Consider the following 23,475-nt stretch of genomic DNA (forward strand, 5'->3'; position numbering starts at 1 on the left):
ATTGTGAAAGATTATATGATAGTTGAGTATGTGGACTTGCTGAAAAGCTCTTATATATTGACTCTTTCCTATGTTATGATAAATTGCAATTGCTCCAATGACTGAGATTATAGTTTGTTAGTTTTCAATGAAGTTTATGTATCATACTTGAAATTGTGATTGAATTATTACTCTAGCATAAGAAATCATATGACAAAGAATTATATAAATTGCTGTTCTAAGAATGATCATGATGCCCTCATGTCCGTATTTTATTTTTATCAACACCTCCATCTCTAAACATGTGGACATATTTTTCGATTTCGGCTTTTCGCTTGAGGACAAGCGAGGTCTAAGCTTGGGGGAGTTGATGCGACCATTTTGCATCATGCTTTTATATCGATATTTATTGCATTATGGGATGTTATTACACATTATGTCACAATACTTATGCCTATTCTCTCTTATTTTACAAGGTTTACATGAAGAGGGAGAATGCCGGCAACTGGGATTCTGGGCTGGAAAAGGAGCAAATATTAGAGACCTATTCTGCACAGCTCCAAAAGTCCTGAAAATTCATAGAAGACGTTTTCAGAATATATAAAAAATACTCAACGGAAGAAACTCACCAGGGGGGCCACACCCTGCCCACGAGGGTGGGGGCGCGCCCTACCCCCCTGGGCGCGCCCCCTACCTCGTGGGCCCCCTGGTGGCCCTCCGGTGGCCATCTTCTGCTATATGAAGTCTTTCAATGGGAAAAAAATCATAAGCCATCTTCTCAGACGAAACTCCGCCGCCACGAGGCGGAACCTTGGCGGAACCAATCTAGGGCTCTGGCGGAGCTGTTCTGCTGGGGAAACTTCCCTCCCGGAGGGGGAAATCATCGCCATCGTCATCACCAACGCTCCTCTCATCGGGAGAGGGCAATCTCCATCAACATCTTCATCAGCACCATCTCCTCTCAAAACCCTAGTTCATCTCTTGTATCCAATTCTTGTCTCCAAGTCCGGGATTGGTGCTAGTAGGTTGCTAGTAGTGTTAATTACTCCTTGTAGTTGATGCTAGTTGGTTTAATTGGTGGAAGATCATATGTTCAGATCCTATATGCATATTAATACCCCTCTGATTATGAACATGTTTATGCTTTGCGATTAGTTACTTTTTTTACTGAGGACATGGGAGAAGTCTTGCTATTAGTAGTCATGCGAATTTGGTATTCGTTCGATATTTTGATGAGATGTATGTTGTCTCTCCTCTAGTGGTGTTATGTGAACGTCGACTACATGACACTTTACCATTGTTTGGGCCTAGAGTGAGGCATTGGGGAGTAATAAGTAGATGATGGGTTGCTAGAGTGACAGAAGCTTAAACCCTAGTTTATGTGTTGCTTCGTAAGGGGCCGATTTGGATCCATATGTTTCGTGCTATGGTTAGGTTTACCTTAATACTTTTGTTGTAGTTGCGGATGCTTGCAATAGAGGTTAATCATTAGTGGTATGCTTGTCCAAGTAAGGGCAGTACCCAAGCACTAGTCCACCCACATACCAAATTATCAAAGTACCGAACGCGAATCATATGAGCGTGATGAAAACTAGCTTGACAATATTCCCATGTGTCCTCGGGAGCTCTTTTCTCTATATAAGAGTTTGTCCAGGCTTGTCCTTTGCTACAAAAAGGATTGGGCCACCTTGCTGCACTTTATTTACTTTTGTTACTTGTTGCTCGTTACAAATTATCCTATCACAAAACTATCTATTACCACTTATTTCAGTACTTGCAGAGAATACCTTGCTGGAAACCCCTTATCATTTCCTTCTGCTCCTCGTTGGGTTCGACACTCTTACTTATCGTAAGGACTACAATAGATCCCCTATACTTGTGGGTCATCAAAGATCACCACCAGTGCAAATAATCACGCTGACAAAATAATATACAAAACCGACAGCACTTCAATAGAGTTTATGCAAGGTTAGCCCTGCTCGGGAGCTGCAGCGCAAGCAGCTGAGCAAGCTGATGAAACTATTCTTGTTTTACACTTATATCCTCCTCACTCTGAAAGATAAACAAGTAGACAGATGACAGGTTTTGAACATATAAGTATCAGTGGTGACAATTCATCACATTTCTTACTAACGAATAAAGTGACACAATTTAATATAGCATTAACACAATAAGGCATTGTTCAAGTTAAGACATGGCAGGAAATGACATTGTGAAGGAGTTGACAGCTTCACGACACCACTAGATTACATATCAAGAACTCATAAGTATCAATGGTTAGTGTGCTGTCAATTTATCCCATTTCAGATTGGCAAATAAAGAGATGGTTTAAATAATAGTAGAATGACATGACATTGTTCACTGTTAAGACATTGCAGATATGACATTGTGTTGTAGTGGGTAGGTTCACCACACCACTGGATTATGGATCAAGAACAGAAGCATACATGAAGTGCAAAAGAAGATCACTTGCTATGTATAGTTTAATTTACATGGTATGAAGAAGGAACTTGGTTGTACAACTGAAAACTTAAATTGAGAAGGACAAACTTTTCTTTATTAACTACATAATAAACTTTAAACATGCTATTTGACGCAAACACCAAAAATAAACAGATGTTGCAGTCATGCCTAACCAAATATACACAACAAAGTTTGAAGGCTTGAGAAGGACAAACTTACATTATTGGTGAAGACAGGCTCTATAAATCCCTTGTCCATGCTGATGGGGGGGGGCAATTCAAGAAGTTTACCACAGAATCTTCTTCATAAGCATTGCCTTTATTCTACATTTTGTTAAGAGTAAATATAGATGTGATAATATAAGAAAAAATGGAGAATATTTAAGATAAGATGAAGAGTGATGCTAGATGACCAAGTAGCTATAAATGTAAGTACAGTGATACAGGCAAAAGGTACAACCAAGAGCAATGCAGAGCTAAACTTCTTCAGGATCATTGGCGTTATCCAACCTTATGGTAAGGGTAAATATAGATCTGATGCGTAGAAAATGGAGGACAAAGGAAAATAAGCTGCAGAGTGATGGTACATGAACAACTACCTGTCAATATAAGCACACTAATAAAGGACAGCAGGTACTTACAAGAACAATGCAGAGCTAAAAAAATCATTGGCATTGGATATATTCTACACTAATGTAACCATTCATACAGATCAGATAATTTGGAGCGAACAATTGATAAGCAAGCTATCATGCATACTGCTGTCACATAATGAACCAGGTATGAATGCAAGTACAGTGATACAGGACAACAGGTACTAACAAGAGCAAAGCAGCGGGTAGCATATTTGCGATATCCCGTCGTTCTTTTCAAATTGGAATTCTTCTTCAAGCTGATTTCCTGCAAAAAAAACATCCGTAAGGCACATGCGAAAAAGTAGAAATTCAAATTGTCATGTGATATCATAGACAGTACCTCATCCTGGGAACGAGACCGGTGCATAACAAGGTTTTTCCATTCAATGTCTTCTAAATTTAGCACAAGAGACTTCACCAGAAATTCGTTTATAGAATTGCCATCAAAGTGTGATTTCCTCAGGTAACACCGATACTGCTGCAATGCTTCCTTGAAAAGCGCAAGCAAGCATTGCTCGTCATGACTATCCAGATTGACCCTCGCCTACTTACAACAATGTAATGTAAATCATTGATGTGTTCAATCAGCAGAAAACAGGAAAATAATTACCATGAATAATAGCACTTACACGTAAGTGGGACAGGAAGATGTGAAAATGGTGTTTGTCTTCACTATAATCTTCCCATGGTGGGAATATATGCACGTAGTCCCTAACAACATTAAAAGGAATGTATTTAAAACTAGGAATAACGGGAATGGGGTTCCAATCTGCAGGAATTGGCCGTCTCTGCAGTTGGGATAGGTCTTCGGCTGGTGGACTTGCTGTACTTTTTGCTGGAGTGGGATTTTTCTGTGGTACAGTTGGTGCTATGGCAACTAAAATCGGCATACCTTTAGCTGGAGTGCAGGTCCTATGTGGTGGGGCTAGTGGTGTGGCCAGTGATGTATGGGTACAGTCTGCTGGAGTCGGTCCTATGTTTTGTGTCACTAGTTGTACAACCAATATAAGTGGGGTGTTGTATGATTTCTCCGGCACCACCATGTTTTTCAAGGACTTTGCTGGTGCTCCTTCAGGTTCGGCAATCACCCTCTTCCTTTTTGATGTTTGATGCACAAGAACAACATTTGAGTGGAAAACATGGTATGATGACAAATGGAATATGTATTGATAATGGATGGTATGGCATGTTGACATATATGATGAGTATACTAAGCACATGGCGGTGCAACAAAGTAGAAGAAATGCAAGAGAACATATGCAAGATACTCGCAATCAATAAAACCTTGTCAAATTAGAATATGCACCTTGATGGGTGAACAGGACAAGCCATCTGCCTTTGACTCCTCGAGGTTAGAATAGTCATTAGGATCATATTTTGAACAAGAATCTATAGGTGGGGAGCATATGAGTCTCATTGCATCTATAATGGCACTCAATGCCTTGGTGCCAATTTTGTAAGTCGTTGCAGTGTTCCACAATATTCTTTTGATGCCCGGATTCTGATATTCACTCTAATTACGTATAATATCTGAGAACCATGAAAACATAAATAGTAGTGAGACTATCTTTGTAATGCAGAGGATATTCCAATATAGGGGCGCCCCTGTAAACCCTTGTGTGCTATCACTGGATTTTGATGAGAGAGATCATGTGTGATGTAATATGGTGCGTGCATTAATATAATCTAGCACAAGTACACAAAAAATAGGTTCCAAAAGTAAGGATAGTTGGCAGATGATAGGTCCATAATATACTGTATAGAGAGTTTATTGCCAAACCATGATAACAAGAGCACACAACAACTAGGCAGATCGTAGTGTACATAAATGGGCTACACCATAACCACGATATATCAATCGAGAAAGTGGAACTGGCTAGAAAATACGGTGTTGTATTGCCGCTACTAATTGAAAGCCTATCGATTACAGGCCAGCTCTATCAGCTGTTGACTACAGATGTCCCTGCTCCCCTTCCGGACAAGGAACATACTGTACGTACTAAATACAGACTAACAAAAGAGGAACATGTTAAAGAACAGAAGATGAAGCATATTCTTGAGGTTCCGCTGCATTGCATACAATGTTGGTTGCCCACTCTCCATATGTGGCCACATGCATTTGGAAAATAAAGTGGGAGCATTACCTGACCAATTAAATGTGTGTCTGTTAACTAATATTAGTATCATATCACAATTCGTATTTGAAGAAGTAAGCTTTGGACTTATGATTGGTGTGTTGTTTAGCTTCAAGACTAGACTGCTGCTAGTGCGACACATAGCAACAACACAGATCATAATGTAGATATAACGGGAAAACCGTAAGCATCAGGAGTAAAATCAGCAAAGTGGAACTTGCTGGAATATATGTGCTATTATTGCCGATATGGCTAGAAAGGCTTCGGATACCAGCTCTCTTCAATTGAAGGTGCAGTAGTGTTAATATCAGTGTAACTCTCAAAGGTGACATAGCTCCCCGCATTTCCTTGCTAATATTATAGGATTCAAGTGGGCAGACCACTACAAATCCTATTCCTATGTTTACAAAATCCTACGAATCAAAGAGGCCTGAAGAGTTCAAAGTGTCCATCACAACCGACCGTATAGACCTCTACACTGCAAATGTCCCTGGTCATCTTCACTACAAGGAACATACTGTACTACTATCACATACAAATGTATACAGATACATTTTAGAGTGTAGATTCACTCATTTTTCTCCATATGTACTCCATGGTGGAATCGATTGTCGGTGTCAAAACTGGCGGATCTCGGGTAGGGGGTCCCGAACTGTGCGTCTAAGGCGGATGGTAATAGGAGGCAGGGGACATGATGTTTTACCCAGGTTCGGGACCTCTTGATGGAGGTAAAACCCTACGTCCTTCTTGATTTATTCTTGATGATATGAGTATTACAAGAGTTGATCTACCACGATATTGGAGAGGATAAACCCTAGAAGCTAGCCTATGGTATGACTGTTGTTGTCCTACGGACTAAAATCCTCCGGTTTATATAGACACCGGAGAGGGTTAGGGTTACACAAGATCGGTTACAAAGGAGGAGATGTCCATATTCGTACTGCCTAGCTTGCCTTCCACGCCAAGTAGAGTCCTATCCGGACACGGGACGAAGTCTTCAATCTTGTATCTTCATAGTCCAACAGTCCGGCCAAAGGATATAGTCCGGCTGTCCGGAGACCCCCTAATCCAGGACTCCCTCAGTAGCCCCTGAACCAGGCTTCAATGACGATGAGTCCGGCGTGCAATATTGTCTTCAGCATTGCAAGGCGGGTTCCTCCTCCGAATACATCACGGAAGAATTTGAATACAAGGATAGTGTCCGACCCTGCAAAATAATTTCCACATACCACCGTAGAGAGAATAATATTTCCACAAATCTAATTTGCCGACACGTTTTGGCAATATAACATTATGCCATAGCCCGGTGATTATTCGAACCGTTTCCTTTGACTAGCCCCGCTCATAACGCGAGGCGGTTTCTTGACACGTCTTGTCAAAGCAGAGATCGTGTTCCCCTTATTACGGGATTCTCATCAATACGGGCGTGGGTAACCCAACTGTGCCATTGATTACGGCGCTTGGGGGATAAGCGAGTTTTACCAGGCTGGTGGGGACGCATAGTTTCGTCCGTCCATATAAAGGGACAAGGATTCACCTTTTCATCCACTCCTTCTTCCTCCTTTGCTCATCCATTTTCGCACACTCGAGCTCCAGCGCCCAAGTCCGCATTTCCCACCTCAACCTTCTCCAACCATGTCTGGAGTGGGACCGTCACGGAAGCTGAGGAGAGCCGGATACCTGCCCGACGACATCGCGCACCGGCTCCCAGATGAGGGGTAGCTCATCCCCATCCCCAGGCCCCACGAGAGGGTAGTGTTCCTTACCCATTTCCTCCACGGACTGGGATTCCCTCTCCACCCATTCGTCCGGGGTCTCATATTCTACTACGGCCTGGATTTCCATGATCGGGCCCCGAACTTCGTCCTCAACATCTCGGCGTTTATCGTCGTGTGCGAGGCTTTCCTCCGCATCAAGCCCCACTTCGGCTTATGGCTGAAGACCTTCAATGTCAAGCCAAAGGTAGTGAGCGGCCGCTAGGCGGAGTGCGGAGGCGCCATGGTGGGCAAGATGCCCAACGTCACATGGATCGAGGGCTCCTTCGTGGAGACCATAAAGGGGTGGCAATCGGGGTGGTTCTATATCACCGAGCCGCGTGACCCTGCATGGGCAGCGACCCCCGAGTTCCGATCTGGCATCCCCACGCGGCTCACCTCCTGGCAAGAGAAGGGCCTGTCCTGGGGTAGTTCGGGAGAGCTGACCGGACTCCAAACATGTATCCAAAACATGGTGAGCAAGAAGCTCAAACTCGTCAACGTAGTCCAGGTCATGCTCATCCGCCGGATCCTCCCGTGTCAACAACGGGCTTTCAACTTGTGGGAGTTCGACCCGGCCCAGCACCAAACTCTGAACAGGCTCTTCGACACAACACACGAGGATGCCTGGAAGGTACTATTCAAGGGCGCCGAGGTTCCCCCTCCCACTACCGAGGATCACGGATTCTGCGCAAAGCGCCAAGCCAACACGGTAAGCTGTTTTACCTCTTACAGGATACTCCCTCCGTCCCGAAAAACATGTCGTGGGCGTAGTTCACTGGTAATTTTGCAAAAAAAACCCCGTGGTTTCAAAAGCGTTTCAAACAAGTCCCTCCGCCCCGTCTTCTTCCTTTGCCCGTCGCCTGCCCATCGCTAGGGGCCGGCGCCGCCCAGCTGCGTGATTCGCCAGGGGCCGGCGAGCCCAGCTGAGCTCCTCCTCCATAGCCAAGTACCTGCTCTCGCCGCCTTCGCCAATCACCTCCTCTGCCGCCGCAGCCCAGACCTGCGCCGCCGTGGTCTCCTCCCGCTGCCTGCGGGCTTCGTCGGAATGTCCTGCCACGTCTTCCTCGAGGCCGCGCGCTTCCCTCCTGGAGCCCCTGCGCATCCTCCTCAAGCTCGTGTGTGTCCACCCTCGTGCTCCTGCGCATCCTCCTGGAGCTCCCGCGTGTGCGCCGCCACGATCCCCTACTGGCATCGCCGGAGCTTGCCTCCACAATCCGGTGGACCAGGAGCTCGCCAGTGGAGATCTGCCCGTGCTGCTGCTGCTGCTCCTTCTCCCCCGCCCGTGCTGCTGCTCCTCCTGTGACCCTGCCCATGCTGCTTCTCCTCTGATCCTGCTCGTGCTGCTATTGCTACTACTCCTCTGCACTCTGTAGAAGGTACAGTACTTATTCATCAAAGTAGTGTTGATTTACTATTACTGATCAGAAAATTAAATAGAGCATGATTAATTCAGAGATCACATGATGCTAATTCAGATGATGCCAATTCAGAGTGAAACTGTAAAATTCAGAGGATGCAAATTGTTGTAGCACTAGCAGCATTCATAAAACAGTCCAGGTTAAAACTTTGTAGCACTAGCAAATTCAGTTGATGCCAATTCAGGTTTGTAGCACTAGCAGCATTCATAAATCAGTCCAGGTTAAAACTTTGTAGCACTAGAAAATTCAGATGATGTCAATTCATGTTTGTAGCACTAGCAGTATTCATAAAACAGTAGCCTCATTCCGTACATGTGAACCATGTTAAAACTTTCAAAATTGTCCAGTATCACCCGGTTAGCTGGTTAAAACCATCATCAGGTTTTGGACAACCATGGGACTAAGGGACAACTAGATTTGCGGTGCCATTGGGTGCAAGGGCAGTTTGTTGAGGTGCCCGCGGAGTCGCCGATGCTCCGAGCAAGTCATCCAGTGGCTGAAAAGAAAGTACGCACACTTATTAATTACTGTAATCGTAGCTGCTCGGGTGTTCGAGTAAATGGGTAGTATGGTTTTGTGCAAAGCAACTGTTGCCAGCCACAAGAAGAAGCCAATTAGACAAACTTCCATAGCTTATGATGTTGCTCTGTTTAACTGAAGCACTAAACTGACTAGAACTACAGTACTAGCTTTGAGTGAAAAGAGAACAGTGGAGGTCATATATTATGTCAACAAAATAAATACAAAGGAGGTCGTACTGGGTGCCTAAATGAGCATTTAGCATTCGCACTGTTGCCATTGAACCAATACCAGCAACCCCTAAGGGTCTCCTTGTCACTACTGTTTTATTCATTACGATTCATGTTATCAAAAGTAAATACCAGTTTCATAGTGAATGCTTGCTCCAAAGTAACCAAGGCAATTAAGTTTAACTATTAAAATACCCTACTGATGTCTATTTCTCACTACCAAGCTCTACTTAGGAAAACAATAAAAGCATAACAAGCCAAGTCAATAAAAGGGCAAAAATAACCGTGAATCTGCAAGTTGGAAGCCATGGCCTTGCAATTGCCATCAAGCAAGTGGATGAAGTGGCTTGCCCTGTTTTAAATGGAGGGTCATAAAACTCCTGGTATTCACCTCCTGAATTATTTCTCTCTGGAAATAATTTTTCAAAGGATTTTCAATAAAGAGGAAAATAACAAAACTCTATCTAGAACATCTAGGTAGGTCAAATAAAACCCAAACTTGGAAATTAAATAAAAATAATAATGCAAAAAGAATCAATTGATTTGGACTTATAGTTTAGGAGATATTCATGGTCAAGGTTGGGATTCTCACTGTAAGTTGGTTATCTTGGTTTGCATGTACTCCTCATTAGGAACATGAGGAGTACTTGACCAAGAGCTGCTGCTGGTGGTTATTAGGAACATGGAGTACATGTATGGAAATGAATCATTTATGGAGTACTATGAAAACATGTGTTGTTGCTGCTGTTTTTGTGTTGTCTGCTGTTATTACTTGAATTTGATGGTACCATGGTGTTGTTGATCTTAGAATACTCCAAATCTGAAGAAAAATGATGTTGTTGATCTTAGAATACTCTTTTTGTGTGTGTATATTCTTGTTATGGTACCATGGTGTACTCATCTTTTGTCATTGATGGCAGGAACACATGAATATGGATTTGAATTTGATGCCTCAAGAGGAAGAACATGAAACCATTGATTTGAACTTGATGCCTCAAGAGGAAGACGATGAAGGTATTAATTTGAATTGGATCCCTGAAAAGGAGGAACCTCAAGTGGCAGAGAATGTAGCTATGGATTTGAACTTGATGCCTCAAGAGGAAGACGATGAAGATATGAATTGGATGCCTCAAGAAGATGAAGGGAAAGAGGATGAAGCTCAAGAGGAAGAGGATGAAGTTATGAATTGGATACTTCAAGAGAAGAGAATTGTCAGATAAGGAGAGGCATGGTGTTTACTTTGCCTTGCTGGTAATCGAGCTCAGAGATGGGTCTGTTCAACCAGATGACAAGCTGCTAGTCTCAAACATGTTAGACATAAGTGTACGATCTGTTGAAAGAATCTGGGAAGAGGCTAAAAAGCAAATTGCCGATGGCAAAGAAGTAGATGTCTCAAGCAAGAAGCCAGGAAGATCTGGCCGAAAGAGAAAGGAGCTGGATCTAGAGAGGACCTCAACAATCCCACTGAATAAAAGAAGAACAATTCGATCTCTGGCACGGTCTCTAGGTGTGGCCCGATCGACCCTACATAAGAGGTTCCAGTTGAATGAGCTCAACCGCATCACAAGCACCGTGAAGCCTCACCTCAAGCTAGAGAACAAGCTTGCGAGATTGAAATTTTGTATGTCCATGGTCGATGAAAATTCGATCTCAACTTCTTGGGCTATGTTAAAACCAATGACGAATATGGTTCACATTGATGAGAAGTGGTTTGACATGACGAGAGTGAAGAATAGTTACTATGTACTTCCAGGAGAACCTGAACCGAAGCGCACCGTGTCAAACACTCACAGCATTGGGAAGGTAATGTTCCTAACAGCTGTTGCCAGGCCTCGATATAACAATGAGGGGGAGCTAACATTCGATGGGAAGATCGGCATTTGGGCATTCGTCGAAGAGACTGAGGCGAAGCGGACAAGTCAGAACAGAAAAAAAGGGAACAAAAGTGTTGACATCGGTGAAAGTAACCAGGCCAGTGTGCAGAGATTATCTAATCAATAAGGTTATCCCGACAATTCAGGATAAGTGGCCTGACGATGATGAGGGAGCAACAATATTCATCCAACAGGATAACGCAAAGCCTCATGTCCTTCCCAATGATGTAGCTTTCCGGGAAGCTGTGGAACAAACTGATCTTGACATCCGATTGCTACAACAGCCCCCAAATAGCCCTGAGTTAAATTGTTTGGACCTCTACTTCCATAACTCTCTCCAGTCTCTAACTGACTGCAGGTCACCTACAAACATCCAGGAACTGGTACAGGGTGTGGAAGAGGAATTCGAGAACTACGATCCCGACAAGTTGCACAGTAGCTTTATCACATTAGAAGCAGTTATGTTTGAAGTTATGAAAGACAAGGGAGGAAATCAATATAAGTTGCCCCACTTGCACAAGGATCGCGTTCAGAATGCTGGAATGGAAATAACCGGTGTATATTGCGACAGTCGGGTAGTTGTTGATACTAGGGCCCTTATAGAAGAAATGGAAATTGCAATAGGAAAAGAAAATGAAAGGAAAGAATTAGCTAGAGAAGGGAAAATAAAGAAAAGTAAAGGGAAGGGGAGGGAAGAAGTGGCCAGAGAAAGGAAAAGAATGTAGTCAAAAGGGGGCAAAGAGGCCCTTATGTCATGTAGTCAGGTGCTCCTTGTGTATGTCTTGTGTAATCTTGTGTCAAGAGGGGACAAAGATGCCCTTATGTCATGTCCTTATGTATACCTTGTCTAATCCTTGTATATCAACTCCTTGTTGGAATTTATTGGAATTATCTGGGTGATTTGGATTAATTGAATTATCTGGGTTATTTGAATTAATTTGGGTTATTTGGATTTATTTGAATGATTTGAATTGATTTGCATTAATTTTAGTTATTTGAACTAATTTGGGTTAGTGGACTGAAATTTTTGCTTGACAACTACAACAACTAATGAGGCAAGCAAGGCCTTTGCTAATCACATATCATCAGTAGATGATATGGTCTATTTAGTTAAGAGGATGACAAGAAATAAAAGGACAGTGGATGACAAGAAATCGCTTCTATTTAGTTAAGAGGTCCATTTAATGCTATCAAGGACACTTCCAGTTTTTCTTTAGTTTCATCAAAGGTTCATCAATACAGATGCTAAAATCTAGCATATCTCATGGAATTGATCAGCTAAAAGCCTAAAATAAGAAGTCTAGATAGGAACACTTAAAGACCATCTCCAGAATAGTCACACAATAATTTTCAAGAAATAATACTGTCTATACTTTACTAAATAAAATGACTTACATAACAACCAGATATACGGTAAATAAACGAGAAGTGGAGCAATTGAAAAGATAGGTTATTGCTACTGTCAAATTTGTTTCAAACAGTTTTCTGTCAACTTGTGAGTAGGAAAATGGCTCCAGAAAATTCAGTTAACTGAGACTACAGTGAATATTCAGTTTTCTATCAATTTAAATGGATCCATCCAATATTTGTAGTCCAAGTTTAAATGGGCTGCAGTCATGTCCATGTTTAACTGAATTGATGGAGTCGAGCCTTGAGTATATTTTAGCCTTCATTGCACGCAGGGATCAATATTTTAGTGGCTTTTGAATGAACAGTTGCATGATCAGAATTCTGAAGGGAAATATGCAGTGATGGTGCTTACACTGGCTGGACTGAAGAGTGTGCGGCCTAATCCATGGTACAGGCCCAAGACATCCTAAGCCGAGTTCACCATCAGTCATTCAGTGAGACCCAAGAACACCACAAACTTCTCTTCACTCACTGAAGTAGACTGTGTGTGTGGATTGATCATCAGATAAGCATATGCATTTTCTCATTACTGTTGATACTATTGCGGGATCACTGAAATGGTACTAAAGAACGGGTTAATGATTGAATTGTCACCTTGCGCTCGGGGTCGGCGTACAAGCTATCCACAAGAAATGGCAGCTACAATGCAATCATCCCAGATAACTGTCAGCTCCAAGCTCAGAAAAGAAGCAGAACAATTGCAAAGTGACATTGGGATGGTCTGATCAAACTGAATCTCATCAAGACAACCACATCTGCAAACAGTCTACCACCTCCTCCCTCAATTGGAACATTGCACGAACTCAACAAAGCCCTCTTGGTTGCTGTTGGCATAGTCTTCTTGGAGTACTAGCAGAAGTGAAATTCAGTGGTACATCTCACATTCAGTGAAGTGGTTCAGAAACTAGTGGTTCGGTAAACATAGAGTAGTGGAGAAAATTCAGTAAACATGGTGTAAATTCAGTAAACATAGAGTAGAGAAGAGAGGTTCAGACCCAGGCAGTAGGACCTGGAGATGATCTGCAGTAGTGGAGATAACATGTAGCCGCCACCGCTGCTGCCAAGTGAGCAGGCGCGACCCACTTGTGCCGTGGACAGCCCAGCCGCGGTGTCGCAGGCACGGGTCTTCCACCAGAGAAACAGCAAAGAAGACGCCGCCGCGATCGTATTCCTTGTGGAGCTATCGTCGTCGTCTTCCAGGCTCGCAAATCGACGGCCTTTAGCTTGCCGTCGGCGTTTAGCTTGCTGCATCTCCTGTCATCGTCAGGCTTGTCGGCCTCGTTGCCCTTTAGGTTGTTGGTGGTGGTCCGGATCCAGTGCCTCCGGGCTTGCCGACGCCGGTTCCGACGCAGCCGGAGCAGAGCACGGCGTTAGCTGGGGAAATCGAAGGTTTTTTTGAGGAAGGGGGAAGCTTGGGGAGGCAGGCGAGCGGCAGCTGAAGTGGCGGAGCAGGAGGCAGCTGCGGCGGGGGAGCGGGGGAGCAGGGCAGCTGCAGCGTCGGGGAGCAGCGCAGCTGCGGCGGCGGTGAGCAGCGCAGCTGCGGCTTCTGTCTGGAGGAGGAGGACGAGGGAGCGCGGGTTTGGTCGGGAGAAACCAGAGGTTTTTTTTGCAAATTTGCCCTCGCGACATGTTTTTCGGGATGGAGGGAGTACTTGTTTTCCATAGTTTGACTCTATGCGGGATCTAAGCTCCCGTACCTTTGACAGGACTGGCAGGAGACGGCCGGATAGATCTACTGTCCGGCTCCTTTGCCCAAAGGCCCAGCAGACGCTCTCCTGACGGAGATGCTGACTCCAGCTCCTTACAAGGTGCCGGAGAAGACCAAGAAGGCCAAGGGAACCCGAAAGAGTTCCCAGCGCCAGGTGATATCGGACTCATCGTCCGAGGACTCCTCGGCGCACTCCTCCCACAAAGACGAGGAGGAAGATGAAGACGCTCCCCCTCCAGTCGGGGGAGACAAGAAAAGGAAGGCCGCCCCAACTGGGGGGGGGGGCGAAGGGTCCAAGAAAGGAAGGACTCTCCTTCCGGACAGTTCCACCACCGCCGCCGAAGGTGAAGACGAATGGCTGCCCAGGGCCAAGCCCCTGGCGAAGTCGTAAGTATTCGGATACCAGAGTAACTCATAACATTCCTTTGTCGCACTGCTTCTCCTAATGCCAAATCGTGATTATGCAGACCGTCCCGAGCCCGTATCGACGTATCCTCGTCGGACGGCTCCCTGGACTCGTTGGATATGGATAGCGGTCCACTTCCGACCGCCACCTCCCCTTGCCCTACGGACAACGCCGAGGTGTTGTCTCAAGAGGCACCGGGTTGAGGGGAGACAATCCCGGAGGCGCCTTAAGGCGACCTTCCGGACTCTGGGAGCAGAGGGAACAAGGCCCTCGAGGGCTCCGAGTTCGGCCCTCAGCCGAACACTACGCCGGAACCTCCAGTGGTTCCGGACTCGGGCAGGAGGCCTCCTTCCAAGAGGGGCAAGACGCCTGTGCCGGTGACCTCTGTCCATCCAGAGGCACCGGACAATCTGCTGGGAGTGCTTCGCAGCGCTTTCATCAACGAGGAGCACCGCACTATTATGAGTGCGGTGGTCCAGAAGGTTCAGTCCGCCAAGAGCGGATTGACTGAAGCCTATGCAAGCCTTCTAACAGGCTTTGAGGTCAGTTTTTGAAATATGGGAAAAATATTACCGCATAGACAGTAGCCCCTGATGCTCTGTTCGGTGTTCACAAAGAAAAGCCGAACAGAGGATCAAACAATATCGCAGGAGTCTAATATAAGTATATCTATATGCGTATGCAGGCTTCGCTGCTGGCCTCTGCTGCACTGACTGCGGAGGTCGCCGCACTGAAGCAAGACCTTAAAGGGTCCAAGGATGAGCTCGGCCTTGCCAAGAGGCAGCTCGAGGAGAACAAAGGTAAGTAGTACCTAGTCTATGGATATGTATAAAAAGAATGCGATTGCAAAATGACAGGATCATCGTAAATTTGCCAGGGGCCACGACCGAGGTGGCGACCCTGAAGCAAGCGTTATCCGAGGCCGAAAACAAAGCAGCCAAGGAGCGCACCGAGCGGGAAAGGCATGAGGCACGGGTGGGTGTGGTGCAGCAAGAGCTCCACACTCTCACGACAAAGCACGAGGCGTTGGAGCTTGACTTGAAGACGCGAGAGTCCGAGCTTGCCGCGGCCCTCGAGAGCACAAAGAATGCCAAGGCCAAAGCCCAAAAGGCCCTCCAGGAGATTGATGCGATGAAGAAGATAGCGGCGGGTAAGGCATTCTATATGCAAAGCAAGCATGTGAAAGTAAATTACTTGTTACTTACCCGAATCCGGAGCTCTCTAGGAGCATTCACAGATTTGCCCCGGAGCGTGTCGGATGCCGCAATGTTTTACCAGGCCGAGGAGGGAAGCTCAACGGAGAAGTTGTTCTGGGCCCAATATACCGGGACCAAACACCCGGTACCTATGAGCGACCAGCTAAAGCAGCTGGTCGAGCTACACAAGGCGGCCGAATAGGCCATGAAGGGCTTTATAGTCCGGCTGTGGCCTGGCGACGCCCTTCCGAACAGCTACTTCGGCCTAGCGAGGCGGCTTGTGGATTCCTGTCCACGGCTAGAAGTCGTCAAGCGGTCCGTCTGCATTGAAGGTGCACGCCGGGCTTTCGCCCGTGTGAAGGTGCAATGGGCCAAGCTAGATGCCATGAAGCTGATCAAGGAAGGGCTGCCGGAGGGCAAGGAGCAACGCCACCCCGATATGTACTATGAGGGTGTCCTGAAGGGTGCCTATCTCGTAGCGGACGAGTGTACCAAAGATACAATATTTGAGTAAACCCGCTCGTGTAATCCTGTACTCATGAAAACATGTTCATATGCGCTATGCAACGCTTGTTTGAATTTAAAATATTACCTTCTGTTCGGTTGTTTATCAAATTTGAGAGATGGCTAGTCGTCAGCTTCTGCCCCCATGCCACGAGTGCTGGGGTGTTCGGGATAAACCTGAGCACTCTTGTTCCAATTTTTGGGTCCTTCGAGGGAGGTGCTCAGCACAACGAACAAGGCAATCGGACTATAATGTGTTATCACTCTCACTTAGCCATAGAATTCTATAATTTTAAATTTCGGCGAAGCCCCTAGTATTCGGAAGGCCGAACTCGGGGCGCGATACACGCCTTAAGCCGGACAGGGCCGACTCCTCGCTCTAAGCGGCATAAGTCTTTAAGGACTCGAAAACCTCTCGAAGAGCGACCAGTCTCTCGCCTTATCATGACGGTCAGTTTTAGCTTTCTCTACTGAGGTGCTTAGCCCAGCAGAACCGGGGCACAATCGCAGTAGTTCTCCCAGTGCTACCTTAGCCGATATAGCGGAACGTAAGGTACCAAAACATGGGAGCCGGGCAAACCCAACTATTGACTCAAGACATGATCCGGAGCTGATGCATATAATGCTATAAGTTCGGGGTGCCGCACTGTTGAAAGTGTCCGGACTTCTCACGCCGTATTGTGGGGTATGCTTAAGCCCCTAGCATATTGGCCGTACCAGAGTGTACAGGTGCTGGATGTCATGAATGAACATCTATATATATAAAAATAAGAATGCAATAATAATCTTAATGCTATGCATTGTTTATTAAGAACGTGCGTTAGAGCAGAATGATACAGGTAGTGCGATAAGCAAAAAGTAGGACTATGTCCCTCCAAGGGCAAGCTGAGGAATAATATTAAAGCAAGTATTTCACTCGTTATCGTAATCCACCTGGGAGTTCCGTGGTGTGATGTAGCTTTCTGCATCCTTGGTTGCTGCATCATGTGTTCGGCAATCATGCTACCGGACAGGGTTTCTAGAGATTAATGTCCTGAAAGAGAGAAAAATAACAAAGCGGGAAGCCCCTAGTGCGGTTTAAGCCGCGTCTTGGGGCGTGCCGTAGACGTGCCCCCTCCCTACATGTGCCCATGGTATTTTTAATGCGTAATTATGTACGCGTGGCACGAGTTTGGCTTGGGCCGGGGTGGGGGCCGCATTGCTATGCGAGCTCGGAACGTGCCAGGCGGTCCTGTTGCCGATTACTCTGGGCGCGCTTGAAGGTGTTCGGGTCCTTAAATGCCGAACTAGTGGATTGCCTTAAGAGGCTGCTTTGCACTTCCGCTGCGAGGGCCGCAGTGTGCTCCTCCGTTCGGAGAGAGCACTCTATGTTTCCATTGACTACCATGACCCCCTGAGGTCCTGGCATCTTGAGCTTGAGGTATGCATAATGCGGTACCGCATTGAATTTCGCAAATGCGGTTCGCCCGAGCAGCGCATGATAACCACTGCGGAATGGGACTATATCGAAGATTAACACTTTGCTTCGGAAGTTATCCGGGGATCCGAAGACCACTTCCAGTGTGACTAAGCCTGTGCAATGGGCCTCTACACCTGGTATGACGCCTTTAAAGGTCGCTTTTGTGGGTTTGATCCTTGAGGGGTCTATACCCGTTTTGCGCACCGTGTCCTGGTAAAGCAGGTTCAGGCTGCTGCCGCCATCCATAAGGACTCGAGTGAGGTGAAATCCGTCAATAATTGGGTCTAAGACCAGTGCGGTGAATCCGCCATGACGGGTACTAGTGGGGTGGTCCCTGCGATCGAAGGTGATCAGACAGGAGGACCGTGGGTTGAACTTTGGGGCGACTGGCTCCAACGCATATACGTCCCTGAGCGCACGCTTCCGCTCCCTCTTGGGGATGTGGGTTGCGTATATCATGTTCACCGTCTGCACTTGTGGGGGGAACCTCTTCTGTCCTCTGGTATTCGGCTGCCGGGGCTCCTCCTCGTCATCTCTATGTGGCCCCTTATCTTTGTTTTCGGTAATTAACTTGCCGGCCTGCTTGAACACCCAACAATCCCTATTGGTGTGGTTGGCTGGCTTGTCGGGGGTGCCGTGTATTTAACACGAGTGATCGAGTATATGGTCCAAACTGGACGGGCCCGGAGTGCTTCTTTTGAATGCCTTTTTCCGCTGACCGGGTTTAGAGCATTTGAATCCGGCATTGACTGCCGTATCCTCGGTATTGTCGATGTTAATGCGGCACTTATGTTTGTTGCGACGTGACCTGCTACTGCCGTCCTTGGTATCTGAAGTACCATGGTTCTTTGATACGTTGTTACTGCGAGCCAACCAGCTGTCTTCTCCCGCACAAAAGAGGGTCATGAGTGTCGTGAGGGCTGCCATAGATTTCGGCTTTTCCTGACCAAGGTGCCGGGCTAGCCACTCGTCGCGGATGTTGTGAGCTGCTAGAGCCTCTGCATCCGGACAGTCGACGATTTGATTTTTCTTTGTTAGGAACCGTGTCCAGAATTGCCTGGCCGATTCCTCTGGCCGCTGAATTATATGGCTTAGGTCATCGGCGTCTGGTGGTCGCACATAAGTGCCCTGAAAGTTGTTGAGGAATGCGGCTTCCAGATCTTCCCAACAGCCAATGGACTCTGCTGGCAAGCTGTTGAGCCAATGCCGAGCTGGTCCTTTAAGTTTGAGTGGGAGGTATTTGATTGCGTGTAGGTCATCACCGTGGGCCATGTGGATGTGCAGGAGGAAATCCTCGATCCATACTGCAGGATCTGTCGTGTCGTCGTATGATTCTATGTTTACGGGTTTGAAACCCTCTGGGATTTGATGATCCATTACTTCATCTGTGAAGCATAAGGGGTGTGCGGCACCTCTGTACTGGGCTATATCGCGACGCAGCTCCAATGAGTCTTTCCCGCTGTGTTTGGCCCGGCCGGATTTACTTTTACTGTATCCGGCGTGACGTTTATCGTCTCGCATAGTGGCGCGCCCTCATGATCTGTAGATCGATCTTGCATGTTTTGCTTTGTCCTCCAATACGTCTCGCAGGTCTGGCGTATTTCCTCATGCCTTTTTATTTGAATGGCGTCGGGGTGCAGGATGAGCTTTTGGCTGGAATGCCTCTCTATCGCGGCCACGAGGTGGCCGATCAACCACGTCATACGCTTCTTCCTCCAGTCGGGGTAGCAACCTGCATTATGGGTAACTCTTGGAGGGGCATTCGAGTTTATATTCCTCGGCCGCGAGGACTTCAGTCCATCTGTAGCCGGCGCTTGAAGCATTCTTGTTCGATGGGATCCTCTGGCACGACGAATTCGTCATCGTCGAGGCTTGCCTCGTCTTTGGAGGGGGGCATGTAATTATCATCCTCCGCCTCTCCATCTGCCGCTCTCTCTGGAGGGCTGGCCTCTCCATCCTCCTATCCTAGATTGTGCTGGAGGGGATTGTAGCCATCTTCGGCACTATCCGGAGTGTTATTATCTCCTGTGCTGGTATCACCACTTTTCCTTTGGCGAAACTTAGAGCTGCGCCGCTGATGTTGGCGCTTGGGTTGCTTCTTGGAGGGGTCATCCTCCGCTGTCTCGTCGCCATTGCCTTCTTTGGGTGTGTCCACCATGTATATATCGTATGATGAGGTGGCTGTCCAGTGCCCTGTGGGCAGTGGTTCCTCTTCGTCTCCCGCATCGTCGTCCATACCGTCGATGTCTTCGGAGTCGAAGTCGAGCATGTCGGTTAAGTCGTCGACAGTGGCTACTAAGTGGGTGGTGGGTGGGCAGAGAATTTCTTTGTCATCCGCATCCCAATCCTGCCGGACATAGTTCGGCCAGGATCCTCCTGACAAGGAGAGAGACCTTAATGAGTTCAGTATGTCGCCAAAGGGCGAGTGTTGAAAAATATCCGCGGAGGTAAACTCCATGAACGGCGCCCAATCCGATTCGCTAGGAACGGGTGCAGGCGGTTCGGAGTCCGTGGCCGAAGAAGGATCTGACAGTCTGACAACACGGCTCTTGTGCAGGGTAAGGTCGATGTCCGGCTCGATCGCCGCTGAGGGTAAGGCCTCCGTGGCGGGGTCCATCCACTCGTCCATGGACGGCGCAACTGGCTCCGAATTGAGGGTCGGAGCGGCTGCCGGTACGATCTCCTGAACACTGTCTGATGGTAGAGCTAAATCGTACTCATCATGACCATGTGACGCATAAGGCAGAGGCTCGAATCCGTCGAAGATCAAGTCTCCACAGATATCGGCCGTGTAGTTTAAGCTTCCAAACCTGACCTGGTGGCCAGGGGCGTAACTTTCAATCTGCTCCAGGTGGCCAAGCGAGTTGGCCCGCAGTGCGAAGCCGTCGAACACAAAGATCTGTCCGGGGAGAAAAGTCTCACCCAGGACTGCATCGCTATCGATGATCGTAGGAGCCATCAAGCCTAACAGGGACGACACAGAGGAACTCTCAATGAAAGCACCAATGTCAGTGTCAAAACCGGCGGATCTCGGGTAGGGGGTCCCGAACTATGCGTCTAAGGCGGATGGTAACAGGAGGCAGGGGACACGATGTTTTACCCAGGTTCGGGCCCTCTTGATGGAGGTAAAACCCTACGTCCTGCTTGATTTATTCTTGATGATATGAGTATTACAAGAGTTGATCTACCACGAGATCGGAGAGGCTAAACCCTAGAAGCTAGCCTATGATATGATTGTTGTTGTCCTACAGACTAGAACCCTCTGGTTTATATAGACACCGGAGAGGGTTAGTGTCGGTGTCAAAACCGGCGGATCTCGGGTAGGGGCTCCCGAACTGTGCATCTAGGCCGGATGGTAACAGGAGGCGAGGGACACGAAGTTTTACCTAGGTTCGGGCCCTCTCGATGGAGGTAAAACCCTACGTCCTGCTTGATTAATATTGATGATATGGGTAGTACAAGAGTAGATCTACCACGAGATCAAAGAGGCTAAACCCTAGAAGCTAGCCTATGGTATGATTATTGTTGTCTATGTTGTCCTATGGACTAAAACCCTCCGGTTTATATAGACACCGGATAGGGTTAGGGTTACATAGAGTCGGTTACAATGGTAGGAGATCTACATATCCGTATCGCCAAGCTTGCCTTCCACGCCAAGGAAAGTCCCTCCCGAACACGGGACGAAGTCTTCAATCTTGTATCTTCATGGTCCAGGAGTCCGGCTGAAGGTATAGTCCGGCCATCCGAACACCCCCTAATCCAGGACTCCCTCAGTAGCCCCTGAACCAGGCTTCAATGACGACGAGTTCGGTGCGCAGATTGTCTTCGGCATTGCAAGGCGGGTTCCTCCTCCAAGTACTTCGTAGAAGATTTTGAACACAAAGGTAGTGTCCGGCTCTGCAAAATAAGTTTCCACATATTGCCATAGAGAGAATAATATTTACACCAATCTAATCCACTGACGTATTCCGTAGCGTGACACACCACGGCCAAGCCTTTATCCGAGTCGTTTCATTATCCCACCTGAGTGCGTTATGCGAGGTGGTCTCCTTGGCACGTCTTGTTAAAGCATAGATCGTGTCCCCTTATCCTGGGATTCTCATCAATACGGGCGTGGGTAACCCAACCGCTTCTAGGACTCCTAGATTATAGGCAAATCCAAGTGGACACGGAGAGGACGCTTGATATTCACCCTCTTTATAAAGGGGACAAGGCTTTTATTTTTCCCTCCTGTGCTCAATCGAATCCTTCCCCCACCTCAAGCTCAAACGCCCGAAGTTCAGGTCAGGTGCTCCGAACCTCCAGTCATCTCCGGATCTAGCCTTCAAGGCCGATGGATGCCTTCCTCCGTCACGGAAGAAGACATCAAGAAGTTGAGGAAGGCCAGATATCTGACCGCCAAGATTTTGCATCGGCTGCCTCCCCCAGGGGAGGCCGTGCCCACCCCCGAACCCAATGAGAATGTCGTGTTCGTTTCCCACTTCCTCCGAGGTCTAGGCCTTACCCTGGATCCTTTCGTCAGGGGTTTGATGTTTTACTACGGGCTAGATTTTCATGATCTAGCTCCGGACTCCTTTCTTCATATCACGACATTTATTGTTGTGTGCGAGGCCTTCCTCCGGGTTTCCCCTCACTTTGGCCTATGGCTTGAGACCTTTGAAGTGAAGCCGAAGATGGTCGAGGGGCAACATGCAGTGTGTGGAGGTGCCTCAATACGCAAGGTGACGGGAGCTCCGTGGCCCAAAGGCTCCATCCCAGAGGTGTCTGAATTGTGGCAACAGGAGTGGTTCTACATCACGGCTCCTAGAAGTGCCAAGTGGGCGGCCCCCTGCTTTCTGCTCGGGCCCCCCACCACAGCTGATGTCATGGATCAGCAGAGGTCTGAGCTGGGGTCCAGTCAAGGACGTGCCTATACTGCAAGGCCGCATTCGAGGTCTCTTCAATGGAGATTTCAGTTTGGTTGCGGTAACACAGGTTATGCTGGTTCGTCAAGTCCAGCCTTGCAAACGCCGGCCTCTTTGCCTGTGGGAGTTCAATCCCGAGGGACCGCGTGCCGTTCAGAATTTTCTCAGCCTGACGCACGAGGAGATGTAAAAGTCATTCTTCGGACCTCAGGTGGAGTGTCCGGAAATCACCGAGGACGTGGGCCTGAGTAGTAACCGCATCGCCGAATAGGTAAGGCATCTTCCGGCCGAACATACTCTCTCTACTTCGTTACGAAGTTATTTCTGAGAGTTCGCTTTTGGACCAGGACTGGCTAACAAAGGTGAAGTTGATTCGGTGTTCGGCCCCCTCCCTGAGGGTTTGGAAAATCCGGTATTGGAAAAGATGCTCCAGACCGCACCTTGCCTGGAGCCCTTAAAGGAAGATACTATGGAGGATAATGCGAGCGGACGCGGGCCCCCAATGCTACCCATTCTAGCCGAGGGAGCGAGCATCTCCATGAGGGAAGGCGACCAGAAGAGGAGAAGGACTGCGCCCGGGGATTCGGAAGCCGAAGCTTCCAAACGGGAGAACAAGTCTCCCACAGAGGGTCCTACCTTGGAGGGCGCTGTTGCCGCACAAAGTCCGCGGGGGGATCAATTCTCCCTCGAGTCGTAAGTGACCCGGAATACTTTTAATAGTACAAATATGCCATTTTTTTCTTCTGAGGAAATAACCACCGCATATAAATTTGCAGTTCGGGCCTTAGCCCCTCTCAAATGAGCTCATCTTCGAGGGATCTTCTTCCAGAGATGATGGAGAGCGAAACGCCTCCTCCGGATTCCTCCGCTCCAGAAGCG

At 47.4% G+C, this 23,475-nt stretch overlaps 1 long non-coding RNA gene across 1 annotated transcript; it reads left to right on the forward strand.

Moving 5' to 3' along the window:
• The first annotated feature begins 11,480 nt into the window (after window positions 1-11,480).
• LOC125548419 lies at window positions 11,481-21,987 on the forward strand. The gene is made up of 3 exons (XR_007301082.1): window positions 11,481-11,837; window positions 17,073-17,075; window positions 21,976-21,987. It is a non-coding gene; the product is annotated as an uncharacterized LOC125548419 (long non-coding RNA).
• The last annotated feature ends 1,488 nt before the right edge of the window (window positions 21,988-23,475 follow it).

Source organism: Triticum urartu, chromosome 3 (genome assembly GCF_003073215.2).
Source record: "Triticum urartu cultivar G1812 chromosome 3, Tu2.1, whole genome shotgun sequence".
NCBI lineage: Eukaryota > Viridiplantae > Streptophyta > Magnoliopsida > Poales > Poaceae > Triticum > Triticum urartu.